This window comes from Copidosoma floridanum, unplaced genomic scaffold (genome assembly GCF_036245765.1).
Source record: "Copidosoma floridanum isolate Cflo_tuat_1 unplaced genomic scaffold, Cflo_Japanese_pri ptg000016l, whole genome shotgun sequence".
Lineage (NCBI taxonomy): Eukaryota > Metazoa > Arthropoda > Insecta > Hymenoptera > Encyrtidae > Copidosoma > Copidosoma floridanum.
This window is the reverse complement of record NW_028321893.1, coordinates 6,406,896-6,430,476: the sequence shown is the minus strand read 5'-3', so window position 1 is coordinate 6,430,476 and position 23,581 is coordinate 6,406,896. Positions and strand designations below refer to the sequence as shown.

Here is a 23,581-nt window from a genome sequence, read left to right as displayed (position 1 = left end):
AAATTATTAAAAAAATTTGATTCTTCTACATCTTAAACACCATTCCGATTTTTTAATATCATTCTTCTCAATGTCCAAGATATTCTCTTTATTTTTATACTTTCTAATATCATCAGCTTCCTTTTTTTAATAGCTAAGTAATTGTCAATCTCAATATCCTAGTACTTCTTAATCTTTTTTTCACCGTTTATTGCATTTCTTTAGTTATTATTAACATTGTCAACTCCTATGTGTACCAACTCATTTACTGTTTCTATTTGAACACGTACGTTATAAGATTCATTTGCCGTCCTAGCATTACTAAATAAGCCATTTGCTTAAAAATAAGTTTTTTCGATTGACTTTTTCTATCCTTTAAATGTATCAATACCCTTACGAACAGGATTTACAATTTGACTATCTCTATACTTGTCATCTTGCTTTAAATTTTTTGTTAGTTCTGTCTACGTTTTAGACCAGCAAAATTATAACTTTTAAGAGCTATTAATATGTTAATCAATTATTACATAACATAATTATTTAACTTATCTTATTTCAATAATTCACTCAAATTTATCTCCTTCGTTTTGTTAGTATTACGTATGTACATAGAAAACGCTAAAAACTAAGAGTGTAATTTTATGGAATAAAAAAAATGTATAATTTATTATTGATAATTACTTCAATAAGAGCTATGTGTCAGAGTTTCTCGAAAATTTTTTTGTAAATTTTTTTCTTATTTTAGGTAACCTGAACTTACTGAAAAATTTAGCTACATTTCTGAAAACACCTAAAACAAAGTACAAAATTAAAAAAATGGTTTATCAAAGACACACTATATTCTACAATAATTGAATAATAAGTTCTTCAGAATAAAAATTAAAAAAAAAGTTAAAAAAAACAATATGAAAACGTTGAGTAGTGACTTACCTTTGAGCTTTACCCACCAAATAGCCAAACCTTAAAGTAATTTTATTTTCATCAAAATACATACGTGTACACATGTATTTATGTGTGTACATTATATATGTACATATATGGGTGTTTGTAGTTAAAAGTCCTTGGAAACATCTAATAATATGGTCTGAGTCAAAGTCACATTGATGTGCTATTGTATTCAATTAAATAAGCACAACACTCCACGTTATGTGATAACTGGTAACAACAACTAACAGCAGATGAACGCACAATTATAAGAGACCAGGGTACAAATTGTTGAATCTTTCTTCGCTGCTATTTCCCTTTGCCCTGCAGATATTTTCTTGCGCTAATTGTATGTAACAAACTTAAAACTTTCTTAATCTGCAGACCAAAAATTTTTTTAAATGCTTAAGCTACTTATTCCCCTTGTTCCAGATAATTTTAAATTACCAAAAGATTCAACTACATTTCTAAAAGCTTACTTAATAGAATATAGAAACTTAAGTGGGGATAATTAAACTTAGCCCTAGCTGTTAGTTAAAGAAACGTACGATGAACAACTTTTTGAAAATGCTCAAAATAGTACTTCCATGTTTTTTAGAAATTGGAGAGCTACCTATAGTAGTAACCTTTAATCTGCAAAACTATTTACTCTGAGCAAGGAGTCTATGAGTGCTTTAGTTGCAGCTCTTTGCAATGTAAGAGTGGTGTTTTTTGTAATCATAACTTTTTATAGTATTATTAGTTTTATAGTATTATTATTTAATGTATCACAAACATTTTTTTTTTTCAAAACACATGCGATGTTATTATTTTGTCTTTGATGATGACACACAAGAAGCCAAAATATGTTAACTGATCTATTAGTGCTGTTGTAATTTTTTGCAAAGAATTCGGTTAAATATTTATTTATTATTGTGACAAATATTACCACAAATAAAGCATATGGTCTACGTATAAAAAATCATATCTTTTAACAGTAAATAAAGCCGTTAGTTTATGGTCGCTGTGGATTTGTATGGATAAAACTCAGTTGCAAGATTTGTTTACAAGTATAAACATGCATATTGTCAGTGTATGTCTCTCGTCTCGAGTATGTAGCACCTTATGTGTATAAGTGTGCAGTGTGTGTGATGACGACGCGTTGGCGCTGCAAGCCCTGAACTGGCTGCTACTGTGACGCATGTGTGTATGTGTGCGTACATGAGTGTGTTCTCCCCTCTGCGTCGCGTCGAGGCCTCTGGCTATTGTGTGTGGTGCTCTGCGAGTTGGTCCGTCCAGAGATATTTAGCGGTAAGCTTTTTGTCCCTTTGTCTTCAATAAATATATCAAAGCTTATATATCATCTCCCAATTTATTTTTGCCTCTGCTACTCATCTAGCAGGTTATGGGCTCAGGCATACTTTGACTGCGCGGGGGACGTGATGGTTCTTTTCTACGTTTGTGTCGTAAGTCGCGTGAGAACAAGGCTATCCTGTGCAAAATAGTGGGTGACCTTTCTAAGCGTCATGTGGCCAAGTTCAATGGAAATAACTTTTTGGCGTGGAAGTTGCCAAAAGAAAAAAAATGCTATCTAATACCCAAGTGACTACAGTGACAGTCTTTTGCATTGAATGGGAACTTATGATGTTAAGTAATTGGATGATTTGGCTTGTATGGGAGTCTAAAGACAACGTATTAAGTTTCGTAAGTAGTAGGTTGGATAAGAGAATTGATCAAAAAGCCGATGGTGCGTGATTTCCAGACTTTTACTAGTACAATGAACGGTTGACAACACGATTTTTAGTGTTTTATCACGTTTGGATTGTCAAAAGTATATGTGATTTGCGATCTCCTTTTTTAAAAGTGTATTCCTGGTTAGTTGACGATAATTTAATGTTATAAGAGTTATAATTTGTACCAAGCAAGCCTTAACATAAAATAATAATGGTTTTCTAAAATGTCTTGTTAGCTTAAGTTCAAACTTTTATACAGATTTAAAGAATATTAGAACTTTGAATAGCCTGCGAAGGAAAAGATTTTATTCAATAGTTACGCTTTAAAATTATATTTATCCTTTCATCTTTCTTTTTCATTTAATTAACTTTATATCAGATCTTACAACAATAAAAATGCATTTGCAATCGCTGCTCTTATTACGTATATTTATTCAGATTATTTTTTAAATTTTAAGCTAAGTAAAACTGTTTGATATATGAAATTTAGAAAAATAAGAAAAATCACAGATGCCTTAAAATTGACGCCTCGGCATACTCTATAATTTTAATTTTAATTGTTATTATCTCGCACTTTTTTTAAATAAATTTTGTATAGAAGACAAACTAATTTTGAATTTTTTCTGTACTCGCCCTCCTCTACAGACACTTGAATAGACTAGGACGGAGTGTTGAAACAGCCACAAACTGTAAGTACTGGGCAAAATATCTTTTCTACGTTTGGTGCATACACGGTGGTTGTTATTCTGTTATTATTTATTAAAAATGAATGAACAATTGCAATAAAATCATTGATGGTTTTGAGGGGAATTTTGTAACGTACAAAAAAAGGTTAGTTAATAAAAAAAACGCACTTTGACCATTAAAGAAAAATTAATTAATTGAACTAGTAATTAAATGATATAATAAGTTAAATCTTCACTAATCTGTTTATTTTTGCATGTATTAATCTATTATAGCTTGCCAAAAAATAATCAGAACGTCAGTGATTATTACACCATGTTCTATACTATTCATTTTTCAAAACCAACGCGTTTTAGTGACAATAAAATTGCAGCTGCATACCATTCTATCATTATCTTGAACAAATTTTCACTTTTTTGGCAAATATTGAAAAAAATGTTTCTATACCTCTATTTACTAAAATCGCATTAATTAAATAAGAATTATTCTTTAAATACCTTATAATATGTTTGCCTAAGCATTTGAACAAAATGAATGTGTAACTATCTATTTATTACCATTTTACAAGAAATAATGCTGACAATGCTAACTTTAAGTAATTTCTAACATATTTACGTACCTAATGAATTTTTTATAAAAGAAAGAAATTGTTTAAGTGTTTTGTTAATAATTAAATCGTTTATTGAGTTTTTTAAATCATTTTTATTTTCTGTGGCAAAGAATCATAGCTTTTACCAATGGTCCAACGACTGTTGTCCCTCTGAACCTTTGCTTTTATTTGCATAAGTAATCTGCAATAGTTCTTTTTTTTGTCTATAATAACTGTATAACTACGCATTGACGAATTCAAGCGCATGAATTAAAAATCAATAGACACTGGTTAATAAACGTAGCAATATTATTTATCCCATAGTACTGACTATATGTTACATAAATCTAGAAATACTGTGAATATAAAATTTGATTTACTCATAGACTGGTATTCGTAAAGATACTCAAGCGTCAGTAATACATTTTTAAATGGCTTTTCAAAGTAGTATCGTGTATTTGTCTTCTGAATCTTAGACATAAACTATAAAGGATGTTGATTTTTGCTGAAAAAGGACTTGTACGTTAATCACCAATTAGGAAAGATTGTAAAAAAGTTTATTAATTAGGCCGTATTTTGTACATGTAAGCTTCAGTGTGTGCAGTATTGACATTTGTGTTATGTAGATACAATTAACAAAAACTTTGCTTTGTACTTAAAATATATTTTCCATGATCATGGGAGATAATCTATGTAGGCCTTATGTTCTTTCGAAAATAAATACTTGTCTCTAGAATACCCTTAAGAAGAAGTTTTTTTGCCTAGATAATAATTGCTGTATTTATAATTTTTGATCTACCTGCTTAAGTGTGGGAGAGAGGAAGTACCGATGATTTGTGAATAGGATGTATGGCATAATCTTTTTTTCACAGAGTATGTTCTCTTATTTTAATTGTTTGTCACTTCCTTGCACCATCCATGAGTGCTTATTGTTTAAGATATCCCTTTTTTTTTTGCTCAGGACAACTGATGCATGTTTGCTTTCTGTCCCAGACGATTGTCATTTTAATTGATACTTGTTTGGCAGAATTTAGAAAACATAGGTTTTATCTTCGTGTAAATTTCGAAGATTTACTAGCTCACTTTTTATATCTACAATAGGAGGTGAAGGAAGAAGTAAAAATAAAGGCTTTAAGTAAACGATATATATTTTTTTTGTCAGTATGAGAAACTTTTGAAATAACATAAAAAGTAATGATGAGGATGGATTCTGACGTGACACCCTACTTAAAAAGAGGATTAGGTAAAGAGCTATAAATTCTGCGCTTGCTGTGCAGAAGGTTGTCAGTTTTCTCCAAATTTACGTCCAGGCACATTTACGTGTACGGTAGCTCACGGAACAGCACACCACGTTACAATAATTATAGTGTTGACGAACTGCTAAGGGGATCTGTCAACTATAGCGAGAGCCTTCTTTAGCATCATACGTTTGACCCCACAGATTTGTATTCTAATACTATAGTGTAGTGAGCTTACTTGTTCCCCGACGGGTTTTTCTGTGTATATGAATTTAAAATTTATACATACCAACGCGTGAATATTTTCATAATTTCGTGAGGCCTAAGTAACGAAGTCATGACCTTTTTTTTAATGACTTGGTTTATAACCACAGATCTAATTCTGCTTTTTCTTAGCAAGTGCGCATTTCATATCATGAGACTTCAGATAGTAAACATTTCTTTCTGGTGGGTCTATAAAATATTCTCTTTCATTGACTAAATAAGGGTGTTGACTGGAAGCCTGAAATAAGAATCCCATACAATTTTCGATCTTCCTGGATGAAGATTGGCAAAGTTTCCGTATATTGTAACGTCATTGAGAAAGTTAATTTTATGCATCCTGGGGTTCATCTATACATACAAATATGTACACCCACACTTAACTTAAGAGCGTGCACTTGCTAGTATGTGTGTAGCTTAATGTGCTAGCACTTAGTTAAAAATTTTTTGTTTCAGAATAAAAAAGTTAATTTCGTGAAAATAAGTTTAAAAAATGTATGTAAAAACGTTATTGGCATGTACGACTTTTTAAAAGGCAGTATATATAGTGTGTAAGACAGCGCCACAGGCAAGGTGATACTTGCGGGCCATATAGTCAGTACAGTGTAAGCTACCGTGCCTTCTACACCTCTCGTCAGCTCTCTTTATTGTCTTTCTCAGTTTTGTCAGTAGTAAGTCTGTAAACTGTATCAAGTCAGTTGTATTTTACGTCGGTCGGCAGTTAAATTAAATAAACGTTTTGTATTTCTATAAAATACTTATTTTTATTTCATGCACCCCCTTTACTCACACCTCTTCAGGTTACGGGCAGTGTTGGGATATAGTTCCGGCCAGACTTGGGAATTCTCTAGGACCCAACCTATCTGACGTGGAAAATCACTAGATCAAGATAAAAAAGTACCGAAGGCGACGCGCGAGATTCAAATGAGGTCCAATAACACGAGCATCCATCACCCAATGACCCAGGGCGCTTACTGGCCACTCTGTTAAATAAATAATTTTTAATAACACAAGCGCCTGTAACCTCATGACCAGGGGCGCTTACTGGCCACTCTGTTAAATAAATAATTTTTAATAACACAAGCGCCTATCACCTCATGACCAGGGGCGCTTACAGGCCACTCTGTTAAATAAATAATTTTCAATAACACAAGCGCCTATCACTTAATGACACGGGGCGCTTACTGGCAACTCGGATAAATAAATAATTATTAAAACAACACAAGTGCCTATCACCCAATGACACGGTGTGCTTACTGGCAGCTCAGATGGATAAATAATTATTTTAATAAATAATTATTAAAATAACACAAGCGCCTATCACCTAATAACCCAGGGTGCTTACTGGCCACTCTGTTAAATAAATAATTATTAAAATAACACAAGTGCCTATCACCTCATGACCCGGGGCGCTTACTGGCAACTCGGATAAATAAATTATTTTTAATAACACAAGCACCTATCATCCAATGACACGGGGTGCTGACTGGCCACTCTGTTATACAAATAATTATTAAAATAACACCAGTGCCTATCACCCAATGACCCAGAGCGCTGACTGACCACTCTGTTATATTAATAATTATTAATAATACAACACATATCACCGTATAAGCTGGGGCACTAATTGCAACTCTAGTAAATAAACAATTATTAATAAATATGTCAAGCACCTTTTTCCTGATGATCCAGGACACTTATTTGTAACACTATTAAATAATAAAAAGTTGATCATTAACATATGTAAACATATCACAATTTTGATTGCTTATCTAGTACGACAAAAATCTTTTTAATTAGCGCTGTTGTAATAACTTGATAATTTATTATTGAATAGTAGCCAGTAAGTACGCCAGTAAATAACGCTTGTGTTATTTTAATAATTATTTATCCAACAGAGTTGCCAGTAAGCGCCCCGGCTCATGAGGTGATAGGCGCTTGTGTTATTTAAATAATTATTTATTTATCCGAGTTGCCAGTAAGCGCCCCGGGTCATCAGGTGATAGGCACTTGTGTTATAAAAAATTATATATTTACCAGAGTGGCCAGTAAGTGCCCCTGGTCATGAGGTGATAGGCGCTTTCGTTATTTTAATAATTATTTATTGAACCGAGTGGCCAGTAAGCGCCACGGGTCATTGGGTGATAGACGCTTGTGTCATTAAAAATTATTTATTCAACAGAGTGGCCAGTAAGCGCCCCGGGTCATTGGGTGATAGGCGATTGTGTTATTAAAAATTATTTATTGAACAGAGTGGCCAGTCAGCGCCCCATGTCATTGGGTGATAGGCGCTTGTGTTATTAATAATTATTTATTCATCCGAGTTGCCAGTAAGCGCCCTGGGTCATTGGGTGATAGGCGCTTGTGTTGTTTTAATAATTATTTATTAAAATAATTATTTATCTATCCGAGTTGCCAGTGAGCACCCTGTGTCATTGGGTGATAGGCGCTTGTGTTATTAAATATTATTTATTTAACAGAGTGGCCAGTAAGCGCCCCGGGTCATGAGGTGATAGGCGCTTGTGTTATCTAAAATTATTTATGTAACAGAGTGGTCAGTAAGCATACTGGGTCATCAGGTGATGGATGCTCGTGTTATTGGACCTCATTGAATCTCGCGCGTCGCCTTCGGTACTATTTTTTTTTTGGTCTAGTGATTTCCAACGTCAGTTAGGTTGGGTCCTAGATAATTCCCAAGTCTGGCCGGAACTATATCCTAACACTGGTTACGGGCCTCAGACTCGCATCACCGCGCATAGTCTCTCTTTATTTTTTTTTGTGTGTATGAGTGTGACAAAGGGGAGGATGGCGGAAAGGGCTGAGACAGCAAAGGATGGATAAGAGAGTCCGATCGAGGAAGTGGCCGAGAGCGTGACCCCTGGTGACCAGGCCGAGTCCGTTGTTGACCAGGTATTGCCGACGCCGGTCGAGGATAGGGGAGCAACTTTGGACGCTGGAACTGAGATCAGCGGTAGGTCAACACTTTATCCTTTCGAGTGATGCCTAGGTTGGACGCTACGACGTTAGGTAACATAGGGGATTTCTTGTGCATTTCGAGAAATGTGCGGGATTCTAAGAAACACGTGGCGTCGGTAGCGTGACACGCACATGCAATAGCGGGGCGGATCGAGAAGGGGACAACAGATTGCGGCTGAGGAGAGAGTTCGGTCTCTCTCTCTCTCTCGTGTTGACGCGAGGCTTTTCGACTGAAAATATATTACGAGGCCGTTTATGTTTTGTTTTCATGTTTTCTCACGTCTCTTGTTTTTGTCGCCTCGACTGCTGCGTGCGCGTTACAATTTGAATGTCTGAACTGGGAAAGTTTGAACGTGTGTCGGCAGAAAATCATATATGTCCTTTCCCGGTGCTTTTAATAAATTGAACTCTAGGCAATAAATATTCAAGGCAGTTTTCAGATTTACTCAGAAAAGGCTGATATTTTAAAAGCTTACATTTTCTTTTAAACGAGCAAACTATCGATGCTCTGTCGAGAATATGTCGGGGAATTTCATCCCAAGTCAAGTCAGAGGGGCGACAACAAGCTGCCATCTTGTTGGTGGATAAAAAGGGAATAATGGCATGTGTCGGGCAAAGGGATATTTCCGCCAAAGGTGTGTAGACAAAGTTATTTTCCGTGTGACTCGCACAGTCACGTTAGACTTGTGTTCGGTCGCACGCGGCTGTGTGAGTGCCCAGCGTGCAATCATGATTTGTGTTCGAGCACGAGAACACGCTTCGGGCCACGTTGACTAGATTCGGCTTGCATTTAGTCGATTTCTGGTTGACTACCGAAAACAATGTCCGTCTCTTTTTTTAGATTACCTGATCGGTGACGATTACAGATACATCGTTAAATTTCTTTGTAAAAAGGGAGGCAAAGTGACGTTGCCAGAAAATCTATTCAGGAAAGACGGGGAAAGCGAGGAACCTGCTCGTGATAAGCCTGGGTTACTTGAAAAGTTGATCGATGTGTTTAAAATGTCAGATGAGAAAAAGTCCAAGACTTCAGAGGTCCGAAAATTTGATGAGATAAATGTAGACAGTGAAAATCTTTGGCAGAAATTAGGCGGAAATGAGTCTGCACACGAAGCAGCCCCCTCTTCCCCGTCGCGCACACCGAAAAATACCCAACTCAAAGTAAAGAAAGTGCAAACCGTTGAAAACAAATATAAACGAATAAATGTTAGCAAAACGAAGTTGCATCTGGCAGATAAACAGAAAAATAAAAATTTTTCTGAAAACATCATGCTGGCTAGGTTCGACTCGATGATGGCCACGATTAGTCAGGTAATCGAAAGGCAGGAGAAAGCAAACGAAGAGGCAAGGAAGGCAGAGAAAGAATGGGCAAGGAAGGCAGAAGAAGAAAGGCAGAAGGTTAAGAGAACAAGGGAGGAGATAATTCTGGTCCTGCGCAATTTTGACCAAAGGTTGTCCCAGTTGGGTGAACGGGTGAATAGGGTTGAGTCATCTGAGGCCCAATCGTCAACCGGGGCACCACTGCAGTCATCAACTCCTCGCAACGACAGAACATGGGTGAGTCTAGAAGACAAATTGAAAACGTTCTTGAATGATACAAAAAGTGAAAATGTATCTAAAGGCAGCGCGGAACTTCTCGTGACAACCATAAATCAAATACATAAATTCGGCCGTGATACTCAACACATATACAATTATCGTCTGCCCAAGGATATGAAGTTCAAAGTCTCCTCGATAAATTTAAGTCTGAACTCCGGTCTAAAGGATTACTATATGTCATTGATCCTTCGATTTAAAATACGGAATTTATTAACGAAGACCTAATCAAAGAAGATAAACTAAAAGTCAGAGATATTTTATTAAGTAGAGTAACGGAAAAATATCATTTAAGAACTTTTCGTCTGCAGGATCCGGTTGCGATATTGGAAAGTCTGAAAGAACTTAAGAAGGGGGAGACGCCCCTTACAACGGCCGCGATTTGTAAAAAGTTGCATGAAATTAAATTTTACAAAGGGAAAGAAACGCTTGCCAAATTCATAGAAAAATTTGAGAAACTAATCAGAAATTATGAGATTATCAGTACGTCTGATCCCTTTTCTGAAGGAGAAAAGCGAGATGCCTCTTATACCACTGTAGTCGAAGTGGTATCTATTGTGCAGGTGACAGACTTCACGCTTAAAACGCAAAGCAGAGATGGAAAGGATATGACATATGAAAACCTCATATCGTACATGTTAAAGGTTGAGTCAGAAGGCCTGGCAGAAGCCACTGGAGGTTGCCCCACGAGGGCAGCTTTGACTGCATCTTGGCCCCGGGACCGCCTCCGCTGCTTCAACTGTGATGAATGGGACCATATGGCTGACAAGTGTCCGAAGGCAGGTACCGGACTCAGGAAGTGCTAGACGTGTGGCACGTTCGTGCATGACATCCCAGCTCAGAAGAGATGCAGCCCGAGATGTGGTGAGCAAAATAAGTCTGATTCATGGGATTTCAAAAGGCAGGGCCGTGGAAGTCGAGGGAATCGAGGTGGCCGCGGCGGTGGCCGTGGCAGTGGCCGAGGCCGCTCTAATTCCCGAAACTTTGGGCAGAAAAGGGACTCTAGCAACGTCAGGGACGAAAAAGATTCCAAAAGGCAGAAAGTTTCTGACCAGGGCCGGGAGACGAAGGAAAAACAAAATGCTTCAGGGTCAAATAAAGGTGAGTCCCTGACGTTGATCGAGCCCCTTAATTCTCTGTGTTCAAACTCTGTAGGTTGGTTAAATAATTCAGAACCGGATGGAGAAAATGAGATTAAATTTGTTGCTGATTTGGGAGCGACTGATGACTTTGCTAAGTCAGAAAAATTTTTTACAAATATTGACAGAAACAAAATTGGTAAAATAATATGTGCCAACTCGGACTCATCCTTAGACTTGAAAACGGAGGAAGTGGGAAATTTGCTGCTTAAAAATTGCAATAATGACGTTGAGTTGAAGGGAGTGGTGTGTGCTCGCGACTTGATCACGAATTTATTGTCACTACGGAAATTCGCTGACATAAACTTGTCGATCTATTTAAATGACAAGGAGATTAGTATTTTCGATCCTAATACTGAAAATGTATGATATCAGGAATATATGAAAAATCCTATTGGATGGTTGAATTTGTTAAGTCGGACAACAAAAGAATGAAAGTCTTGACGGCTGAGTCAAAAGCACACACTGTTCCTGAAAATTCAACAGCAGATATAAAATTAAATAATAAGTCGGAAAATTCAAGAGCTTGGTTGGTAAGTTAAATAATGACAGTTTCAAAAATATACTTTTAATAAATGACAGAAAATTTCAGGAAGTTGGAAAAGTCCTGACCGAAAAAACAAAAGACATTAAAAGTCCGTTTAGCGAAAATTATAAAAAATTTAAAGATAACAACGGGCAATGCTGTGACATGTCAGACTGGGCCATGCTTCGTTGGGGTATCGAAGGGAACTGCAGAAAAACTATCCGGAAGTAAAAAGTCTGAAAGAAGCCGGATTTAATGATATAATTAAGACTTGTAATGTGTGTTTAAGAACAAAATCCCAAAAACTGCCTTTCCCTTCGGTACGCGAACGAGCATCCCAACCCCTGCAAATAATTTTTTCAGATACAATGGGAATTATTAGTCCACCCTCTTACCCAAAAAGATACAGATTTATTTCGGTATTTATTGATGATTATTCCAAGTTTGCAATCGCTTACCCGATGAAAAACAAAAGTGATACGGGTGAATGTTTAGATAATTTTGTAAAAGGCTGTAGAAATCTTCTTGGGTTTGAAGCTAAAGTATCTTATCTAAGGTCTGATCAGGGTACTGAGTACACAGAAGGCTCCGTACAAAAAGTTGCTCCAACTGAGTTGTCCGGATACCTCTGAACATAATGGTACATCAGAAAGGCTGAACAAAACAATTTAAATGGAAGTCCGAGCTCTGATATGTGATTCGAAACATGTGGGACTTGGCACTAAACGCAGAAGTATTTGCGTACAATCGTACTCCGCATCGCTAAAATAACACGGAAATCCCTTTAATGAAGCTGGCTCCGAATAAAAAGACATACCTAAGTCAGATGAAAAGATTCGGCTGAATCGCGTATTTGAGAGTTCAGAGAAACACCGAAACTAAATTCCAAGCTAAAAGGAAACGAGCAGTTATGGTAGGATACACGCCGACAGGGTAACATCTGCTTTATCTGGACAAAGGAAAGTCTTATGAAAGTCGGGACGTCAGATTTAACGAGCGTTTGGTGTATGGAGACGTTTTTGGTAAAAATTCAATTAAAAACTGGGAAAATGTGACTGTAAATATTGAATTAGACGAATGGTTTTTAAAATTCAAAAAGGAAAAAGAAGAGACAGTGTTATTAGAGGAAGTGCCCCTGGAGGTACAACGGAAAAAAGGAAGGCCGAAAAGGCTAATAGAAACAATGGAGGCCAACTTGGTCCCAGAAAGTCGTGTAAAAGATGTCAGCTTTGCGGGCTTAGCTCTCGGGGAAGAAGTAACAAAAGACTTAATTTTTAAGAACGGTGATACTAACACATCAGGAGATAATACCATTTATGCGTATGATCTAGCTTACCACTTTTTGCTGGCAGAAATAAATAAAGATCCAGCTTTATATAAAGAAGCAATGAAGGCTGTGGATAAAGGTGGCTAGAATCAAGCCATCCAAGAAGAGCTTGACTCAATGGCAAATAATCGAATCTGGAAGTTGGTAAACAGACCTGCAGGACTGGTAAATGGTAAACGTCCGAATATCATCGATTCCCAATGGGTTCTTAAGAAAAAGGTTGATGCTCAAGGATGTGAGAAACACAAAGCACGGCTGGTAATACGGGGTTTTAAAGATAAAAATGAGTATGATCTTACGGAGACTTACGCTTCTGTGTCAAGACTGACTTCAATAAGAACTGCTTTTGCTGTAATCAATAAATTAAATTTGGATATATGTCAGATTGACGTTAAAACGGCATTTTTAAATGGTACTCTTGACGGCAAGATATATATAGAGTTACCAGAAGGTTCGGTCTGTTCCGATCTGGAAAAACAGAGCAAGGTGTACAAGCTTTAGAGAGCTCTCTACGGTCTTAAAGTCAGTCCGAAAAAATGGCATAAAAGATTCTTGGAGGCTGCAACGAAAATAGGTCTAAGATCTCATATCTTGGAACCTTGCCTGTTTACTTGGCATAAGGCAGATAAAATTCTGATGTTGGTTTTCTATGTTGATGACATGCTTATAACAAGTAATAATACTAGAAAATTGAAGTCAGTGAAGAGAAGACTGCAAAGTGAGTTTGAAATGACTGACCTAGGAGAAGTTAAATCGTTTTTAGGCATTGAATTCAGAAGAGACAGCGAAAAACAAGTTCTAACTTGAACTCAAACCAATTACATAAATAAGATACTTAAAAAGTTTGGGTTTGATGATTCTAAGCTAGTGAAAACTCCTATGGTCACAGGTCACGTATTGAATCAATAAAGAAAACAAAGAGAGCAATCAGAAAGGCAGATTGACTTGAATGAGTCCAGATCGACTGAAAGGGTTCCTTAATGGGAGGCTGTTGGGAGCTTATTAAATGCTGCCAATACTGTGCGTCTGGATATAAGCTATGCAGTAAATGTGTTGTGCAGGCATCATATAAGTCCAACTAACAAAGACTGGAATATGGTTAAAAGAGTGTTTCAGTATCTGGCAGGGACCAAATCTTATCTGCTGAGCAAAATGCTAAAATTATAGACAGTGGTAAATTAAGACATATGACAGAAATTCATGAGCATTATATTAAAGAATGTGTAAATTATGGTAGAGTAAACGTCAGATGGCTGAATACTAAAGAATAGATGGCCGATATATTCACAAGACCTCTACCGATCAAGATCCATGAAAAATTTGCTAGCAGAGTCGCGAACAGTTTCTGCGACTCTGACTGGTAACTAATAAGTTGTCTCTGTTTCAGATAAGTGATAAAGAAGCCATGGATTGACTCATGGACTACTTGGGTGCATTCCCAGAGCCATCGAGCCGAGTCAAGAATACACAATTATTTATTTATTTTATGAAAAAAAAGAAAAAAAAAAAAAATTATTCTTTGTATCTATTTTGAATTATAATTTTTGTTTAATATACTTAGCTATCTTAAGTCAGGAGGAAGTGTTGGCGTGTACGACTTTTCAATAGGCAATATACATAGCGCGCAAGACAGCGCTACAGGCAAGGTGATACTTGCGGGCCTTACTGTCAGTACAGTGTAAGCTACCGTGCCTTCTACATCTCTCGTCAGCTCTCTTTATTGTCTTTGTCAGTTTTGTCAGTTTAGAGGTGAGGACTTTAAAATTTTTTTGAGTTATTTTGACGTTTATTTTGCATCAGCTTGTGCAAAATCTAATCATTTCTTCGTTATCTAACTTTTTAAATTTGTTTACGTTCCTTAGGGCTGCTTTTGTTTAAAGCTCAGAAACTCTTCTTTTGGTACAACTATCTTCTTTTGGGGAAACTCTTCTTGGGGTTCCCTACCAAAAGAGTAGTACAGAATGGTATAAGACAGAGTTTAGAAGACGTAGTCTTAGTAAAATAACTTACCGAGCTGGTGTCTTATAAAGTAAATAGCTTAGTGAAGTTCCTACTGGTTCTTTTAAGACGCTTAATTTAGTATTTCATCCAACTCTACCACAAAGTTACTGCATACTTCCAGCATGCACAAATCTTACCTCTGGAAATAAAGAGCTAATTTTTTCACTATAATGTAACAAACCTTATCCTTATTAGGATGAATTTTGTTTGCAATCTCACTGTCTGCAAACATAAGGAACAAAATGTAAGTAAAGTCTGCAGTGGCTTGATTCAAATAAATCCTGGTTAACATTGTAAGCACTTAATTTAATATTGTGCTACCACGTCATTGAGCATAAACTTTTTAATAAGTAACTGTGATCAGATGATGAAAATGGCTGATATAGATGCTTCAGTAAATGTGACCGCCTGCGCTGCCTCTGCCACTTGACAAGGCTGCCAGGCTAGGGCGCAGATCGTGTGTGTCCACTGGTAGAGCACTACAGGGAGTGACTGCTTGCCAAAAAAGACCAAAGCAAGGTAAACAAAGTCACGTCCCGCTCTCTAACGACCAACTACTTCTTGAGAAGCGGCAGCTACACGTGTTTTGCGGAGTGGCAGTTTGTGCATAGAGCGCGGCTAAACGTGCTGCCTCTCAACGCTGCGAAGAGGTGGTTGGCCGCGGTGGATAAACGCTGCAGGAGATGCGGGGCGCAGCTGGAGACGCTCCCCCACATAATTCAGCACTGCAGGCCAAACTCGGTGGCGATTGCGAGGCGTCACAACAACATCTTGGACCGCCTCGTGAAAGCAGGTGGAACGAGCGGGCCCTGCAGCTCTTGAATATATGCAAGCGTTACTCGAGCCTCATGCGCAGACTAATGGTCAACGAAACTATACGATGGTCCTGAGACATATACGTGAAGCATGTTTCGGGGGTGCGCCAATACAACGAACACATGGCGAGCGCTGGTGGGGCCGAGCCTGACCAGCAGAGACAGCGAAGCGTGCCGATGCGTACTGTGTGGGCCCGCTAGAGGCCAATGTTATCTGTGATAAGACAAAGAAATTGTTCCTATTTATATATAATAATCTATTTAATTATAAAATTATGCGACCTTAAAAAAGTATAAAGGAGAGAAGCGAGACATATAGTGACACAAATAATAATTGTAATAGCGAGAAATCCACGGGAATATATTTATATTATTGTATATTTATTGACAGATGCATTGAGCAAACTTTATAATGCCACTCTATTGTAAACGTATCCCTGCCCTTCAGCAGGAACCAAAGCGAGAAATTTTAATTTACATGACTATGTGTGTACAAAATTTATATCCTTATCGATTATATAAGATTTTTTACTATTAACTGACGAGCAAAATAATTAAATATAATCATACTACAATTGTTATTATGAAACTACACACTGACACACCAACAAATGTACCTGCCTTAAGGTAGGAAGTTTTTCTTGAAATTATAAACGAAATTTATCTATTCTTATCAGCTTCATATCTGATATGTTCCTCGCTGAGGGACCAGAATATCGAACTGATTTTTGAAACTGGGCGAGATGTCTGGGGCTTGCTCCGATCTTGCCATGGGTCTTGAGATAAATCCAATACTTACATTTGGGTATTCATTCTCAAAAAATTGGTAAATTTCATTTAAATTTAATAGAAGCAGTTGTTTTTGCAGTTTAGTTCTTTTTCCATCGTTACTTTTAATATTTATAAGATCTTTCATACCCAGCATTGTGTAAGAAACATAATTTCTGAGGTAAAATTGTTCCACCGAATTAATTGTGATTGATTCTAAGCTTCTTCCTAAAAAAAATTACGTTACGAGATCAAATACATTGAGTCAAAATATTTTTTTGTAAAAGGACTGATAGAATGTTGTACATAGCATTTTTTTTTATTTTAGATAAAATAAAATTCGTTTATCCTTTACCTTTTGCTAAGCATTTAATATTGTCTTATTTGATACATCAAAATGCTGTTTAATAACAGAAAAAGTCCAACTTGTAGGCAAAAGTATTAAATCTTCGACATCTTATAATATGTACACGACTTATCGTGAAATATTAATTTAAAATTGCTTAATAAATTGACAGCTTATGTCACTAGTACACTAGGTAAAGCTGAATTCACGTCATCGTCTAGTGATTTTCCTGAAATATCAATTGAGTTTAATTAAGTTACCTTGTCGTTTTGTAGCACAATGAACTTCTGTTTTTTCTAAGCTTTCACATATACTTGCACGATCGCGTGGTGGCTCGTGCTTGTGGGACGACACGTGGGAGACTGCAGGCTCAATTTCCGGCCAGTGGAACACTCCCGAACAAGTACCTCTGTGAATTTTCATACGTGCTTTTTCACCACGCAATGCTCCTCGTGAAGGGATGGGTGATATTCTCGCAGCAATAACGGCCTACTACTTAAATCCTTTGCTCTTGAGGTTGTCTAAGTAACATCATTACCGTACCAACGAAACCACAACCATAATATCCAACAATGTGAAAATCTAACCGATAATTGTAACATGCACTCACTGTATATGTACCAGTATAATGTAACAATGGGCCTTACTGTACCAAGGCTATGTGTACTTCTTTACAATAAAGCCTAAAAATAAATACACAACGTAAGTAGGTATTAATTAAAAAAAAAAACATATACATGTATATATATACTTGCAATACTAATTCTACAACTAGGAAATAAAAAATGATGTACAGTTATACTTCAAAAGATTTTTATAATTTTTATTGATGCATTTCGCAAACCATCTAGTTAACAATGGTTGTCTGAGTTAAACGGGCTCGCACATCTATTGTAAGGTATCACTTTGACAACAGACCTTTTTAATAAGTTATAAATGTTGAACAGCAATAGAAATAAGCAACAGTGAGTTACATACTACAGAATAATAATAACTAAATAGAAGACATTGTAACATCGGTGTATCCACAGTAATTTTTTTTTCCTTGCTTCAAAACTTTCCGTGCCAATTTTAGAATACTAAACGCAGGGGCCAATATACATCTGCAAAGAGGTAAATCACCTACAAGATTGCTCGTAGCTAAGGTACTACGACCATGCATGACTCACATACATGCACGCTGGACCATGCTCACTGAAAAGGAAATCAAACGAAATACATTTCAAAACGTAAATTAATAAAGTAACTTTAAGGAACTAACAGATGCAAAAGGTTGACAGGGAACAACTGCGCTGAGGTTTAATATTAGATATTATCACATATAGATCGAGTTTAAAAACTACAATAACCTAGAGGAAAGACCCATAGGCTAAGCGAGAAAAGTAGCGAACGTTGAAATTATTACATATATGTATATAGCCATATAGCCATAAATGGCTAATACAACCCGTACACACTACACCATTACACCTGTACACAATTAGCCAGCAACAATGTTACATAAATATACGAGATTAATCTTATTGACTTTCAAAGAATTATCTGATTTTTACCATTCATGTTCGCAGGCTTATAGTTTACTGTACAACCATTTTGTATCGCATTAACAATTCCATAAACATACTGCAATAGCCTAAATTGTAATCTTGTTAAAAAACTGTCATGGTTTCAAATGTAAAGAACAACAAGAAAGTCACAACACTTCCCCCTTTTCCTGACGCAGAGATGTCGAGAGAGAGTCCGCACTTTTGCCCCAACACGGGTAACGGAATTTCAGATTTCCCAGGGCACCCTGAGTCGACTTCCTCTCCTACGACAAGCAAAAAAAACCATAGTTGACCAAATGCTACTACATTTTAAAATACATTTTCAACTAACAATGATGGAAACTATCTGTAAATCTAAGTAAGTTAACAGTATAATAGTTCACGACACGCCCCCCCACTACTGTTTATATAGATGTACGTGTTTTAACCAAAGAAACTGCTGTTGTTAATTAATCATTCATCATTTTTTGTTAGTCCGATCAATGCTCACGTGTACAGCGGAAAATCTAGCAATTATTATTGTTACTAATATCGAAAATCAACTACTTCTAAGACCATTATTAATACCATGAAGGACTGAGCATTTATGCAATTAAACCTAAATATTAAGCGATCTCCACCGCTCTTTTTGCATTCTGTTCGATTGAATAGGTGAACAGTGGTTACCATTTGTAATTACTTATTAATACCACATCTTAACATTAATATTAAGTTATAATAAAATCTTGTAACTTTTGAAGTAAAAGGGAAAGGAAGGGCATGAGTAAGTGAATCACCTTCCCTTCTCTTGACGCATAGAGGACAAGCCAGATGTGCCAATTTCTGAGTGGCTAAACTAGAGCAGTTCTAGCCCATTAGATTTTCGGCTATTATTTTTTCTTCAAAATTTTTCCCTGGCAAGTTTTCCTGCGTTTTTCGAGCCAGCGTGTGACCAAGGTCCGCTTCTTGCAATAAAAAGGCCCGTAGGCCCAGAAAAAAATCAGTTCAGTTTGGCATGCGACATTCAACGATGCCCTTCGAAGAAGACTGAGTGCGAGTAGTGAGAGTCCACCTCTGCTACAACCTAGTTTACAATGAATCGAGGACACAGTCAAATTTCGTTGTCACCCTCGAACGATCTTTTTGCCACTTGATCTTTTTCGAGCGCGGTTTCTGTCGTTGCTGGTTCAACGCCTGTACCAAGTTTTCCCTTTTAAATAAAAGTTAGTGCCAATTTATGGAATTTCTAAAGATTCTTTCTTCCTATCAAGGGTTTCTTTTTGCGCGAATGCCATTACTCGCTACAATATTAGTACCCGTGGATCACCGGGAAAAATTAAGTGTTTTTGCGTGAACGCCATTACTCGCCATAGTATTGGTACCCGTGGATCACCGGGAAAAATGAACTGTTTTTTTTTTTTGCGCGAACGCCATTACTCGCTATAATATTAGTACCCGTGGATCACCGGGAAAAATCAAGTATTTTTGCGTGAACGCCATTACTCGCCATAGTATTGGCACCCATAAGTCACTGGGAATATTAAATTAGCCACGCATATACCATTGCTCTCCGCGGTAGTAATACCATCAGTATAACAAGGACCGATTGGATCAAAGTAAATACTCACCACGATATTAGTTTGTCAAAGTCAGATTGCAAGTTAACTCGCCTCTTCCACGGACGATACCCCTACTCGTGACGGTGCTGACAGTTTTTAGATCGTGAACGAGATATACGCCGCTTCTAATAAAAGTGAGCCACGAGCAACTGCATCGGAATATTGCACGGCAGTTGGTCTTAGTCGCGTGAAAGCCGTCGTAGCCCTATTTTGAGTACCGCGTCGTTAAGTTGAACTATCCCTTTAACTCCGCGTCCCACCTACGCGCCCAGTGTGAGTTCCGAGCTATTAAGCGAAAGCTTAGGCTCGAAAAGTACGTTGCGCCGACGTAACATAGAAATTTTGGAGGCTCTGGAGGGATATCACTGGTCTTATAGTATTGCACGGGTATCGGGATAGTACCTTCTTTTCTCGCGTTCTTACTATATTTTTTTTTCTCTCTCTTTTTCTTATTCTCGGCACGCAAACCGTATTTAGGCCACTCTGGCACGTGCACCAGAGCACTTTACAGTGACCTTGAAGTGCATTATTTTGTTAAGAGCTAACTGAGCGGATAGCTGCTGAATCTCACAATTTTTTTTTTTTATTCTCAGCACGCAAACCGTATTCAGGCCACCCTGGCAAAATACGTGCGCCAGAGCACTTCACAGTGCCCCTAAAGCACATTATTTTGTCAAGAGTTGACTGAGCGGATAGCTGCTGGGTCCAAGCAACTTCAACTTTTTTCCTTATTCTCGGCACGCAAACCGTATTCAGGCCACTCTGGCAAAATACGTGCGACGGAGCACTTCACTGTGCTCTTGAAGTGCATTATTTTGTTAGAAGTTGACTGAGCAGGCTAGTAATTGAGAATACACCCTCTTACTTTACTTGTTTTCTCCCCAGTGGCAGGGCACCGAACCGAAAAAATGCAAAAGCGCTGAAAAGCAATGGCTATTTGGATTAGGCTAAACCATCCAAGTACCCTCGAACGGCCCATTCAGGCAGTCCAACCCACGAAAAGGCCAGTGGTAGTCACAAAGGAACCTCCGATTATAGACCTTACGGGTGACCCAGAGCCCCCTGTCATAGTTATCCGAGACGAAGTGGTTACCCTCGTTAACGAGCTCACCAGCTGCCAAAGAGCCTTGGTAGAACGGCTTCACCCAGCCCTCAGGGAACTCGTGGCCTTTATTCTAAAGAATTAAACGAAGTAGCTAACGATTTTTTTCTCCTCGGTGCCAATTCCTTAAAATAAAATCTTAAACCCCTATCTTATTTGCCCCCAGTGGACTTCGGTAGTCTGAGAGAGATCGCGCACAAGCAGATTTCTCAAGCCACATCCGAAACCAGCAGAAGGAAGTTGGAAAAGTACTACCGTAAGGCTTGGCAATGGTGGTAAATAAAGAGCGCAGGGCAAAGCAGGATTACCTAAACTATCTTCGCAAGTTGATAGAAGATCACTTGCCACCATGGGGAAGGAATTTTAACTGGCACACGGCACTAGAACACGTACCTCCATCCTACCGTGGAGTCAAACTAGCTCCAAAGGAGACCGAGAAGCCACCAAGCAAGCCCCGGATTGTTAGTAACATACTACTACCTACGCACGTAGTAGAAGAATCAACGAATATCGCTCTAACTGCATTGACTACAGCTTCGTACAAACCAGAGCAACTCACTATAACTAGGAAATTAGCAAACGTCAGGCGAGAGCTAAGGGCTTTAGGGGAGCAAAGGGCTGCATTGTTGGATACTTGGAAGGAACTTGAGGAAGAGCCTTCACCCCCATAGACACGAGCAGCACTAGAACTTTCCGTCACCCCAGGGAAATGGTATACGGGCCGGCAACTGCCTGAGGTATGTCGGTCACGGAAATCAGAGCACATCAAGGCCCTCTTCGATTCCGCACCCGTCCGTCAACCCAAAATAATTAAATATAATGAACTTACAGAAAAATAAAAATTAAAAAAATTGATTAACTAATTAACTTTGAGCTCACAATCCCTAATTTTTCCGGCCCCAAGTACAAGTATTTTTTTTAACCGTACTAAAGTGCGGTTGCGATAAAGTTTAAATTTTGAGAATCAAACTTCAAATAAAAATAAATAAATAAATAAAATAGATGATAGCAAAATCTTATTTTTATATTTTGGATTTACTACTTTGTCTTTTTTTTCTAGATAACTCACAAAAGGAGAATCCTAAAAACTTACGAACAACTTAAGTCTCGGGTGACGTGGAACGTCCGATATATATATGTATTAAAATAAAAGGAAATAAATGAAATTCAAGCAAGCAATGCCTGTATTTTCGTAGTGAAAACACGAAGCTCGAAACTCCCAATCGCAAAAGAAGGAGGTCAACAGGAACTCCGGCGGGTTCGCCAAAATCAAAAGGACGAGGGAAGCCAGACGGAAGCCCTGGCCCCACCTGTGGCAGCAGAGCAAGCGGCTGCATCACCAGAGGCAGCAGCCCCACAGGGGTTTGGTATTCACATACAACTGTCGGCAAGCACGGCAGCCTCTGTTCGGTGAATTAAGGAATCAAGAGCGTAAATTCGCAATCGCTTGAGAACTTTGAGAAATGAAATAAAGGCACTATTTCACCGAGAACGGCAACTAATAGACGCCCTATGGGGTCTCGGCGATCACGGCGACCCCTATAGGTCAGATTAGAGTGAACGATAGCTATAGTGATGATGAAAAAATAAACCAGAACATCATTTCAAAGAATAAACTGTTTTATTCTTGAAGGAGATACACTAACAACAACCAACATTGTAACACACCGCATACCTACGGTTGACGACATACCGGTAGTTACTAAGCAATACAGGCTACCTCATGCATTAAAAACAGAAGTAGAGCGTCAAGTACAAGAATTACTAGAAAACGGCATAGTGAGACGATCTCGATCGGGTTATAGCGCAGCCCTATGGATCGTACCCGAAAAGAGCACTGATAGCACCCCTAAATGGAGAGTAGTTTTTGATTTTAGGCCACTTAATAAGAAAACTATACCTATGAATTTTCCCCTCTCCAATACAACAGATATATTCGACCAAAATGGGGACTCCAAATATTATACGGTAATCGATTGTAAGTCAGGCTTCCATCAGAACCTGCTGCACCCCAAAGATGCCCACAAAACCGCGTTCTCGACCTCCAACGGGCATTACGAGTTCGTCTAAATGCCTTTCGGCCTACGAAACACAGCAGTGGAATACCAAGCTGCTATGACAAGAACCCACGATGGATTAATTGGCAAGGGTGTATTCGTATATATGGACGACATAGTCATTTACGCAAAAACTCTCGAAGACTACGAACGATACTACAGACACTTTATTCAAGATTTTGCGAGGAAGGCCAAACCACTGAGCAAGCTTCTTCAAGGCAACGAAAGCTTTCACTGAAATAGTGAAGAAGAGAACGCTTTCCAAGCACTAAAGGAAGTTTTGTGCACGGCCCCTCTTTTTCAATTTCCAGACTCAGATCAGACATTTATGATAACATGCGATGCCTCCGGTTATGCTATAGGCGGTATCCTTTCTCAAGGAAAACTCGGCAGCGA

General features: G+C 37.9%; 1 protein-coding gene and 1 pseudogene across 1 annotated transcript in view; both read left to right on the top strand.

Moving 5' to 3' along the window:
- LOC106639265 (proton-coupled zinc antiporter SLC30A2) overlaps positions 1-23,581 on the top strand; it is a 700,309-nt gene that overhangs the window by 42,298 nt on the left and 634,430 nt on the right. The window lies entirely within an intron of this gene.
- Positions 16,404-16,583, top strand: LOC149374657 (U2 spliceosomal RNA; annotated as a pseudogene).